The sequence below is a fragment of the Trichechus manatus genome, unplaced genomic scaffold (assembly GCF_000243295.1).
Source record: "Trichechus manatus latirostris isolate Lorelei unplaced genomic scaffold, TriManLat1.0 scaffold00063, whole genome shotgun sequence".
Classification (NCBI taxonomy): Eukaryota; Metazoa; Chordata; class Mammalia; order Sirenia; family Trichechidae; genus Trichechus; species Trichechus manatus.
This window is the reverse complement of record NW_004443999.1, coordinates 643,875-656,035: the sequence shown is the minus strand read 5'-3', so window position 1 is coordinate 656,035 and position 12,161 is coordinate 643,875. Positions and strand designations below refer to the sequence as shown.

Here is a 12,161-nt window from a genome sequence, read left to right as displayed (position 1 = left end):
CTCTGTCCAGGACCCTCTGTTGTGATCCCTGTCAGAGCAGGGCACTGGAATTTTTGAGGGTGTTAACTTTCTCAGTTTTCTCCAGTATTTGATATTTTTGCTTGCACTACTTTCTGCAAGAAACACTTAAGTGGGCAGAGCCTTCAGCCTTTGCTTACTGTTTCCTCTCCCTCTCTGTGATAGCTCCTTCTCCGTCCTTGGTTTAATTGGGGTTTGAAATTTCAAGATCACATTTTTTAACTTTCAGTCTCTTTCCAACACTTCAGAGAACATGCTGTGGTCAGTCTCACCACTAGCAGACACTATCATTCAAGTGAGATATTGTGTACTGATCAATCTGTCCACCAGGGGGCCAGTCCCCTCTCTCTGGTTATTACTCCCTTCCCTTCTTTGTTTCTGCAATCGTGTTTTTAGTTGGAAAACCCACACCCATTGAGCCCAGTTTGGGGCTAGGTGTTGCCCTCTGGTTTAGCTCAAGGTTTCTTCCCTGCTCTGTGGGAGCTGCTTATATCTGAGCTGTGTGCCACATAATTTTTAAGAAACTGGTTAAGTTTTTGTAGAATTTAGAATTTCCAACTTTTGTCTTTACTTGTGTCCTTGTGGTGTTGCTGAACATGTTCCACTGTCTCCTGTATTTCCTATGAGCTGGTAGTCAGATTTACAGTTTGACTGAATTTAAGCTCAATTTTTGTGGGAGGAGCAGGAATACTTCCTAGGAGATGCTGTTACAACATCAGGAGGAACACAATGACTGAGTGTCCCACTTTTAGTGTGCTAAGATTGATCAGGTGACACCAGCGTGATCTCTTCCGTTATGGAGTTTCCCATCAGCCTTTCTCCTAAATGGTTTTAGCAACCACTGATGAGTAATACCTATATCCATTATTTTATTAAGGTAAAGATTGTGATTTTTCTAATTCTGTCATTCTTCTTTCAATTATTAGCTGCGATTCATCTATAAGAAGAATTTCCTCATCACTTATTTGGTTTCCCTGAAAAGTGATCCCTAAAAGAGAGGCAGGAAAAATGCTTGATTCTTTCTCTTTGTATTTATCAATTTTCAGAATACTGAGTTGGTACCCTAGCAATCTTCAAAGGTGGCCAGTGATGTTTTTATTTTTTATTTGTGCAGAGGTACTGTTATGAATTAAATTGTGTCCCCCTCAAAATATGTGTTGGAATGCCAACCCTTATACCTATAGATGTAATCTGTTTGGAAATAGGGCTATTTGTTATGTTAATCACATCATACCCAAGTAGGGTGAGTTCCATATTTAATCACTTCTGAGTTATAAAGAAAGCAGGTTAGACACAGAGGCATGCACATACGGGGAGAAGGGATGGGAGACAGAAGTCATGGGAGGATTGTCTACAAGCCAAGGAATCAAGGAATGGCTGGGACTACAGGTATGGAAGGAATCCACATGGCTGAGACCCTCATTTGGACTTTTAGCCTCCAGAACAGTGAAAAATAAATTTCTGTTTTTTAAAGCCATCCACTTGTGGTATTTGTGTTATAGCATTACTAGGAAACTAAGACAGGTACTCTAACTGTAAAGATGTCCCTTAACTGCTATGGCCAATGTCATAGTGATTAACTTATACATCTTTGTGCAAGTATATCCTTAGGAAAAATTCCTAGGAGTTTAATTACCAATTTAAAGTTTTGTGCATTTTAGATTTTGATAGATATTACCAAATTATCTTCCAAACGGTTACAAAAATCTACTTTTATGCCATGCTTTACACCCATGCTAACACTGGAGATTAAAAAACCTTTTATTCTTTGTCAATCTGTAGGTGAAAAAAGACTTCTTGTTGCTTTATTTTGCATTTTTGTCTTTAAGTAAAGTTGATCAGTTGTGTTTCTCTTTCTGTACATTTTATGTTCATATATTTCAATTATTTTTCTAGAAATTTGTATTACTTGATTTTTAAAACCTCTCTGCACGTTAAGAAAATAAATTGCTTTGTGTATGCATTGCAATTATTTCTTCCCAGTTTTGCAACGACATTTTAAATTTGTGATATCTTTTCTTTAAAAGTTGAAGCTTGGGTTACATCATATTAAGGAAGAGATTCCCTACTTCAAGATTATGTAGAAAAAAGTCATCTGCATTTTCTTCTAGCAATTTTTTTAGTTTTATCATTTACACTTAAATCTTGGATTCATTATTTTGCTATAATGGTGAAGTAGATATCTAGTGTCAAACTATCATTAGTTAAATAATCCATATTTTCTCCAATGACACTTTATCATGTACTAAATTCATGACATAAACACATTTTCAGACTCAGAAAGTTTAATACCCAGATATCCTTACTGAAAGAAATACAAAAGAGTGTTCTCCAACCAAGAAGGAACATGAACCCAGAAAGAAGTAATTGGATGGAAGAAGTAATAATACACAAACAAAAAAGTAAAACATATAATAGGTATTTCTTATTAAAAATTATTTAAAAAAATAATTAGATCTAAAATTCTCGCTGATGGCAGCATGGGTGGGTATGTGTAATGTTGCAGAGGTAGCAGCGGTGCAGTGGAAAGTAGACATATGCTAAGGTCTTTGCCATGTCCCAGGCCAAAATATATACTGATGAATTGTAGGGTTTTTGAAAATAGTATAAATGTAAGTATGCATGCAACAAATTTAAGAATAATTACCCCATACCACATTGGCTAAAATTATAAAGTATGACAATACCAAGAGTTGGCATTGATGTAGAAGAACAAGAGTGCTCAAACACTTTGGGGGGATGATAAATTACTACAACTACTTTGGAACACAGTTTGGTTTTTGTCTTAGTCTGAGTTCTCTAGAGAAGCAAAACCAGTTAAACATATATAAATATATAGAGAGAAATTTACTTCAAGGAAATGGCTCACGCAATTGTGAGGAAATAGCTCCCCAGTTGTGGGGGCTGGCAAGTCCCAAATCCACGGGTCAGGTGACAAGCTAAAGACCTCTGCTGGCTCACGTGGTTGCAAGGGCTGACAAACCCAAAATCTGCAGGTCAGGCAGCAGGCCAGAGACTTCTTCAGGCTTAGGTACTAAGAACTAGAGGTCCGGTGACAAGAAGAGTACAGGGTGGAGAAAGAGAGTAAGCTTTGCCAGAACATCCGTTTATACACTGAAGGCAGGCCACAGCCCCAAGGAAACTCCCTTTCAACTGATTGGCTGCCCATATCAGATCACGAAATGGAAAGTGATTACATAGTGCCTGCCAAACCACTGAGAATCATAGCCTAGTCAAGTTGACACAAAACATTAACCATCACGGTATTATCTACTAAAATTGAAGATTCTCTTACCGATTAGCCCAGCAATTTCATTCCTAGATATACACCTGAAAGAAACTAGAGTACATAGTTACCAGGACACATATATAAGAAGAGTCATAGTAGCAATGTTCTTTTTTGTGGGTGGTAAAATATATTTAACTAAAAAATTTGCCATTCAACCATTTTTACATGTACAATTCAGTGACATTAATTATACTCACCAAGTTGTACAACAATCATTGCTGTCTGTTTCCAACGTTTTTCATCAGTGTCAATGTTCTTAATATTAAAAAACTATAAACAACAAAATATTCATTCATCAACAGTAAAACAGAAAAAACATTGCACTATATTTAAACAATGGAATATAAAACAGCAATAAATTTAGCAACATGCCTACAGCATGGATGAATCTTAAAAACAATGTTGAGCAAAAGAACATATACTTTTTAATTCCATTTATATTAAGATCCAAAGAGGCAAAACTAAACTATTTTATTCCTAAGTACAAACTAAGTGCTAGGAATTGATTACTATAAAAGTTTGGATGGCGGCTACCTCTGGAGAGAGGAAGGAGGTTGTGACTGGTAAGGCATAAAACAAACATTAAACATAATACACCATCCAAATCCACAAATAGAATATTGCCAGTACCCTGGAAGCTCCCACATAATTAAAGGAGCAGGTAGAAGGAAATCCAAAGTATCAGTAATTCCCCAAAATATGAAAGTGTTAAACTCATTTGTTAAAATACATATCGCTTGAGAGAGCATTGACGTCTTTATAACACTGAGTCTTCCTGTGTCTGAATTAGTTACATCTTCCCTTTAATCAAGTCTTCCTTTATGATTTCCAGTAGCATTTTAGAGTTTTTTTCATTGCCCCATGTCATTTTTATGGAATTTTTCATCCTGTATTTGATTTTTGTTTGGTGTTCTTTTTTTTTTTTGAATGTCTAACTAGAGTAGTTGGCATTTATTCCCATTAAATTCCAAGATTTTTGTTTTTATCTCTAATTCTTGTGTTTGCGTCACTCTTACCCAAATTACTGATATGAATGGTGGCTAGGACAGGGCTAAAAGCAGATTTCTGTAGCATGCTGTTAAAAATGCCCATCCAGGCTGACACATGATCTATTCACGAAAGTATTTAGGAATAGTTGTATAAACATCTGCAATGTTATCTAACCACACTATTATATAGGATCCATATTTCTCCATCTTGTCTTCAAAAATATCATGGAAAAAAATTTAAAGTGCTTTTCTGAAATTCACTTAAGGTATAACTACTATATTCCTTTGATTTAGCTATTAAGTAAATCTGGGGTGGGAGAGGAAGATCTGAAATTAGATTGACATGATTTATTCTTAATGGAATTATCCTGGCCCGTTATAGCCATCATTTCCTTTTCTAAGTGCCTAGGAACCATCCATGAAAAATCCCTTTTAGAATTTACTCAGGATCAGTACAAGCTTACTTACCTGTATTTTCCAGAATCTACCCATTTTCTGGTGCTACATTGGATTACTGTTAATAATTCACCACTTCCCAGTATTAGAATAATACATCCATGCCTATTGCTGTATGGCAGTGCAGGACTCCCACAGAAACGGGAGTGTTCTGTTTCCCCACGGCATTGATATTTGGCGTGGCCATGTGGCTGCTGTAGCCAATGTGAGGAAGGCAGGCAGAAGAGACTGCGTGCTGGGGCAGGTTGAATCCTTAAGAGGCATTATGTGTCCACTTGCCCTTCATGTTGCTGTTATTGTTGTTAGTTGCTGTAGAGTCGATTCCAACTGCTGGCAACCCAATGTGTGCAGAGTAGCACTGCTCCATAGGGTTTTCAAGGCTGTGACAGCAATTATACACGTGGACCTTGCCGAATGGAATACACAGGAATCAAATCAACTACCTCTGTGGAAGGAGATGACAGACAAACCCTGTATCATCAGTCAGAACAAGGCCAGGGGGTGACTGCAGAAAAGACTATCAATTGCTCATATGCAAGTTCAAGTTGAAGCTGAAGAAAATTAGAGCCAGTACACAAGAGCCAAAGTATGACCTTGAGTATATTCCACCTGAATTTAGAGACCATCTCAAGAATAGATTTGAAATGTTGAACACTAATGACTGAAAACCAGATGAGTTGTGGGATGACATCAAGTACAGCATACATGGAGAAAGCAAAAAAAGATCATTAAAAAGAAAGAAAAGACCAAAATGGATGTCAGAAGAGACTCTGAAACTTGCTCTTGAATGTAGAGTAGCTGAAGCAAATGGAAGAAATGATGAAGTAAAAGAGCCGAACAGAAGATTTCAAAGGGTGTCTTGGGAAGACAAAGTAAAATATTATAATGACATGTGCAAAGACCTGGAGTTAGAAAACCAAAAGAGAAGAACATGTTCGGCATTTCTCAAGCTGAAAGAACTGAACAAAAAATTCAAGCCTCGAGTTGCAATAGTGAAGGATTCTATGGGCAAAATATTGAACGACACAGGAAGCATCAAGAGAAGATGGGTAGAATACACAGAGTCACCGTACCAAAAGGAATTGCTCGACGTTCAACAATTTCAGGAGGTGGTATATGACCAAGAACTGATGGTACTGAAGGAAGAAGTCCAGGCTGCACTGAAGGCATTGGCGAAAAACAAAGCTCCAGGAATTTGATGGAATACCAGTTGAGATGTTTCAACAAATAGATGCAATGCTGGAAGTGCTCACTCATCTATGCCAAGAAGTTTGGAAGACAGCTACCTGACCAACCAACTGGAAGAGATCTATATTTGTGCCCATTCCAAAGAAAAGTGATCCAACAGAATGTGGAAATTATTGAACAATACCATTCATGTCTCATGCAAGTAACATTTTGCTGAAGATAATTCAAAAACAGTTGTGGCAACACATCAACAGGCAACTGCCAGAAATTCAAGCTGAATTCAGAAGAGGATGTGAAACAAGGGATGTCATTACTGATGTCAGATGTGTCTTGGCTGAAAGCAGAGAATACCAGAAAGATGTTTACCTGTGTTTGATTGACTATGCAAAGGTATTCGACTGCGTGGATCATAACAAATTACATATAACATTTCGAAGAATGGGAATTCTAGAACACTTAATTGTGCTCATGCAGAACCTGTGCATAAACCAAGAGGCAGTCATTTGAACAGAACAAGGGGATACTGAGTGGTTTAAAATCAAGAAATGTGTGTGCAGGGTTGTATCCTTCCACCATATTTATTCAATCTGTATACTGAACAAATAATCTGAGAAGCTGGACTATGTGAAGAAGAATGGGGCATCCGGATTGGAGGAAGACTCATTAACAACCTGTGACATGCAGATGACACAACCTTGCTTGCTGAAAGTGAAGAGGACTCAAAGCACTTACTGATGAAGATCAAAGACTACAGCCTTCAGGATTACACCTCAACATAAAGAAGACAAAAATCCTCACAACTGGACCAATAATCAACATCATGATAAATGGACAAAAGACTGAAGTTGTCAAGGATTTCATTTTACTTGGGTTCACAATCAATGCCCGTGGAAGTACCAGTCAAGAAATCAAATGACGTATTGCATTGGACAAACCTGCGGCAAAAGACCTCTTTATAGTGTTAAAAAGCAAAGATGTCACTTTCAGGACTATGGTGTGCCTGATCCAAGTCATGGTATTTTCAATCGCCTCATATGCGTGTGAAAGCTGGACAATGAATAAGGATGACTGAAGAAGAATTGATGCCTTTGAATTATGTGTTGGTGAAGAATATTGAACATAACATGGAGTACTAGAAGCAGGAACAAATCTGTCTTGGAAGAAATACAGCCAGAATGCTTCTTGGAAGGGAAGATGGCAAGACTTCATCTTACATACTTTGGACATGTTATCAGGAGGGATCAGTCCCTGGAGAAGGACATCATACTTGGTAAAGAAGAGGGTGAGCAAAAAAGAGGAAGACCCTTGACAAAATGGATTGACACAGTGGCTGCCACAATGAGTTCAAACATTATAAGGATGGTGCAGGACTGGACAGTGTTTCGTTCTGTTGTACATATGGTCACTGTGAGTCGGAACCAACTCGATGGCACCTAACAACAACTATCTTCCAAGGTGCCTCTGGGTGGGTAGTAGTGGAGCACTTAACTGTTTGCACCACCCAGGGACTCCATGTACCCCTGCCATTCACCATGAAAATCACCTATCCCAAGGCTGCTGGTCCAAAGAGAATGAGAGACTCAGGGAGCAGAACTGAGCTAGACGCACAGCCAGAAGCAGAGCTGCCCCAGTTGCCCCACAAACATGTGAATGAGAAAAATAAACAAAATGTGTTATTGTAAGCCACTGAGGTTTTGAGGTTGTTTACTGTGCAGCAAAAACATATACACTCTCCTTTTTGAAAGCTGGGCAAAACTAGCCCAACTGCAGCCTTTGAGCATTTCCAGTGTTCTTCATGAATTCTTAAAGACTACAAACAGTGGAGTCTTAGTCTGGGTTCCCAGAAAAGCAGATGTTGAGACAAGGACTTGGGTTTAGGTCATTTATTTAGGAAGTGAATGCAGGAAGCACAATTGGGGAAATGGGGAAGTGAGACAGGAAAGCAAAAAGCCAATATAAGGGGGAGCACTAATGAGTGGGCTCCAGTAGTGTGCAACTCGGCTCAGTTCTGCTGGAGATGTTCTGAGAAACTGTGTGGACCATGGGCTTCAGATCTTCTCCTTGGAGGACTGAGGGCTTGCAGTATTTATCCACTGACTCACATCCCTCATTGTTGAGAATTGCCTCTGGGGGCATTAGCTCACCCCCTTCCCTTTCTGGGTTGTGCTCAAGGGCAGCCAGGTAAAGTCCAGTGATGCCAGAAAAAGATTTCACTTAGAGAAGAAAAGAGGCATGAGTGCTTGAGGTGGGAGGCCAACAGCATGCTGGAATTGTCCACCTTAGCTACACAAAAATTCAGAGGTGGTCCAGGGGATATGGGACAAGATATCAACAGCATCAGTTACTAGTGGTATGACAATGTTACCTGCCTGTGAGGTAATTCACCTTGACAACTAGGAGCTCTTTTAACTTCTCTTCACCTGTCTTGGTTTTTAAAGAGCCCTGGTGGCACAATGGCTAAGCGCTTGGCTGCTAACCAAAAGGTTGGTGGTTTGAACCTACCAGCTGCTCTGCAGGAGAAAGATGTGGCAGTCTGTTTCTGTAAAGATTTCAGCCTTGGAAACCCTATGGGGGCAGTTCTACTCTGTCCTATAGAGTCGCTATGAGTTGGACTCAACGGCAAGGGATTTTGGGTTTTTTATCTTGGGCTTCAGGCATTAAAGTATTGTTTATTCGACTTGTTCCAACTTGATTATTCCATGTTCTTGATAAAAAAATGGTGAAAAAAGGGAAGAGTTATGTTTTATTCCCATCACTTGTTCATATTATGTCATTCTCTCAAATCAGTTGAATCCTATTCTCCCACTGGCTTATACTAGGAAGCTCAAGATGCTTCATAATTTTGTGGCTTTTCCTATTCTTCACAATTTCACCACCTCATCACCACCACTGGTTTCCATAAGCGAGAGAGAACCATTTAGAAAGTGTGAGTTGCTAATTCTAGCCTGTTTTGATAGCAGTGATCAAAGCTTTGTATGTATGTGTATGCCAGGAAATACTAGAAGTTTCTGAGAATTCTTGACTCATATCATCAGATAGATTTGACTTAATAGATCATTTTTAAATTTGGGCTCACTGATCTAGTAGTGGAGGGGGGAATCCTCACTTTAAGAGTCAGTTCCAAGTTGGCACATTTCTGGGGACTGGTTTTGAATATGTCAGTTACTAATGGTGAGGGGGTGAACAGAACTTTTTATAATTAACCTCCCACAAGAACAACTTGTTCTTTAAATTCAGAAGCCAAGAAACTTTGAATAGAATCAGTTTAGAGGGACTGGGTTTTTTTTTAATTCAAGTGGAGCAATTCTTTTTCAGTCAGAACCAAAATCCTGTCTAACTTTATTTGCATCACACTCGCTGGCCCAAATTGCCTTGTGCTGAAAATAAAAGAGCCTGTGTGAAGGTCTGGGAATAAAAACAACAGGCATAGGAGAAAAGGAAAAAGAAGAGTAAGGGAGAAAGGAAGGCGAATGAGGGCAAGAGGAGGGAAATAGGAGAGGGAGGGAAAAGGGGAGGGAGACAGTATCGATAGTCAGAGAATATTCTCTTTGGAAGTTGCCTTAAAGAACATCTAATTTAATCCTTATTTTAATGGTGAGAAAATTGAGACACAGAAAACCTAACTTGCACTACGTCCCGCAAATACTTAGCAGCAAAACCTGTAGCCATGGTCTCTCAACCCTTGTTCACTGTTCTTGCCTTCCGCCTCTTCACGCAGACTCATTCATTAATTTTTTAATTGAGTTGGCTCATTGTGAGAATAGAAAAACTGCCTCCTAGAAAAGTTGAAGGGAAAGGTTTAGATGTATTTAGAAGACAAGGGGAAAAAATTAACAAATTTTCAGTTAAGTATCTGGACATCTTGCTGACATAGTTATTTGTCCAACTATAGTTATTTGCTTACCTGATCACTGAATTTTCTTCTGATTGGAAGCTGTCCCCTAACACAGCTTCCATGTCTAGCATAGAATCTCCTTAAAGGCAAATTCCAAAGCTCCATCCAGGTGCTCTGGAAACTGATTACTGTTCTTAGCCACCCCACCATGATCTACTCCCAACCTTGACCCTCAGATTTGCTGAAATTTTCAGAAGGGAAAAGAATGAAGCTGGTAGAAGCTACCACTGTAATCTTGCACTAAAGGTACATAAGGATCAACATCTAACATGCACACACACATACACGCTCACACACAACTCGTTCAAAAATTTGAGTCCTGTTTACCTGTACATACTCCACCACCCCCCCATAAGGTCTTTTATTTGTCACCATTAAAAGTCTGAATTTTAAACAGATTCTTGAACTGGTGGCTTATAGCCATCAGCTTGTTCAACGTTAGCACCCATCTCATCTTCAGTATCTTTTCCAGAACTAGTACCTTCACCATGAAGCTCCATGAGTTTTCTCAATTCAAACATGAGCTTCTTCAGCATTTTTCTTTTCTAACGAACACATCACGGAGAGGATAAATAGATAGGTAAGATTTCTCTATGTCTTTCCCACTGCTGTCTGGAATCAATTTATTGACCACTTCTTTCAAGTCCTTTGTTTGCACTTCTTGGGTCATGAGTTACATTATTTTCTTCCAGATTTGGCAGACCTATTGGTGCTAGCATAAGAGGACTTACAAATCTGATTATGTTTTTTAGTAAAACCAACATGAAATAGACAAAGCAAATAACCATTGGTAGTCTTGACATCAACATGAACTTCAATTATAGTCTGCCATTTTTTGTCCATGGAACACATTTGTCATGGGTAAGATCCATGCCATGGAAGCCGGTCAGGAAGTTTTTGCCCTGAACCTCCTCAATAATTTAGCTTGATTTTTCTAAATGAAACTTCATCATTCTGCAGGTCAGCAAGGCTCACTTCAAAAACGCAACCCTTGAGGCCATCAGATGGAATTTTGTTTCCTTGAGTCCTTGTGACTAGTGTTTTTCCAGTATTTCTTATATTGAACACAGCTGGTACTTTCACATCATACCAAACTTTCTTAGAAAATGGATGAACCACTTTCTTCTTGGCTCCTTTTTTTGCCACCCTTTGTAAGGTGTTTGCTCTTGCCGACCTCCATGGTGCTGCTCAGGGAGCCAAAAGGCTCACCCATATATACTTCTTGTACCAGTAATAATATGGCTGCAGGAGGAAAAATGCCATTCCAACTCACAAATAGTTAGGAAATCCTTGCCCTGAAGAAAAGTTCCATTTCCCAGAATTACTGTAATAGGATGCTCCCAGTGTATCTGATACCCTATGACAGGTATTCAGAATCTGGTTGTATCTAACAAACTGGTGGGGCAGTAACCTCCCGGCATGCTTTGTACCAGTTGAAGTGCTTGCAGGGAATGGCCAGTATGTGAGGAAGAAGTTGTAAGTCCAAGAGGGAGAGACTACTATAGGAGAGAGGACCATGAGGAGTTGTTTCCATGAGGAGAAGCATGAGGCTTGGGGCACAAGCATTGTTGCTGGTGGGCCTCGGAGCCACAGCCAGGGTAGATCTGGGTTGGAAATTTCCACTTGGAATGCAGTGTGGATCTAACAGGGAAGGGTACACAGACAGCAGTGATGGCATCTAAAAGGCTTTGCAGCTTTGGGAACCTAGGAAGCAGCAACCTAAACTGGGGGGAGTCGCTGCTCTTGGTGAGCAGGCCCAGCGGCAGCTGCAGTGGTGAGACACTGCTGTCAAGTGGCTTGAGGGCTGGGGATCTCTGAGGAGGCAACAGCCAACCTGGTCTGAGACACACCTCATACATACCAGAGCTAACTGAGGGACACTGGAAATGCTGCAGTCATGTAAATGACAACTGTGAGCCAACAAACTCAGGTGTTAACATTAGCACGGCTTTTCTGCCCACATGATGGGGAGGTCTGGGAAAAGGGAGGCCACCCTCTCATTCCTCCGGAGATAGAAGGTTGATAGCTAAAGGGTACATGGTTTCTTTTTGAGGTGATCAAAATGTTCTAAAATTAACTGTGGAGATGGTTACACATATCTTTGGATATACTAAAAACCATTGAATTGCATACTTTATATGGTTAATTGTATGGTGTGTAAATTATATCTCAATAAAGCTGCTAAAAAAATAATAAACAAGTCACCAGGTCTAGCCCACCCTCAAGGAGATGAGATTATGCATTGGCGTGAATATCAGGAGGAGGATACCATTGGGGGCCATCTTAGACTTCTTTCACCACATACATGAAAGAGAAGAGGTAGAGG

General features: G+C 39.6%; 1 pseudogene; it reads right to left on the bottom strand.

The window, feature by feature from the left end:
* Nucleotides 1-10,224: 10,224 nt before the first annotated feature.
* On the bottom strand, nt 10,225-11,015 carry LOC101357221 (40S ribosomal protein S3a-like; annotated as a pseudogene).
* Nucleotides 11,016-12,161: the final 1,146 nt, after the last annotated feature.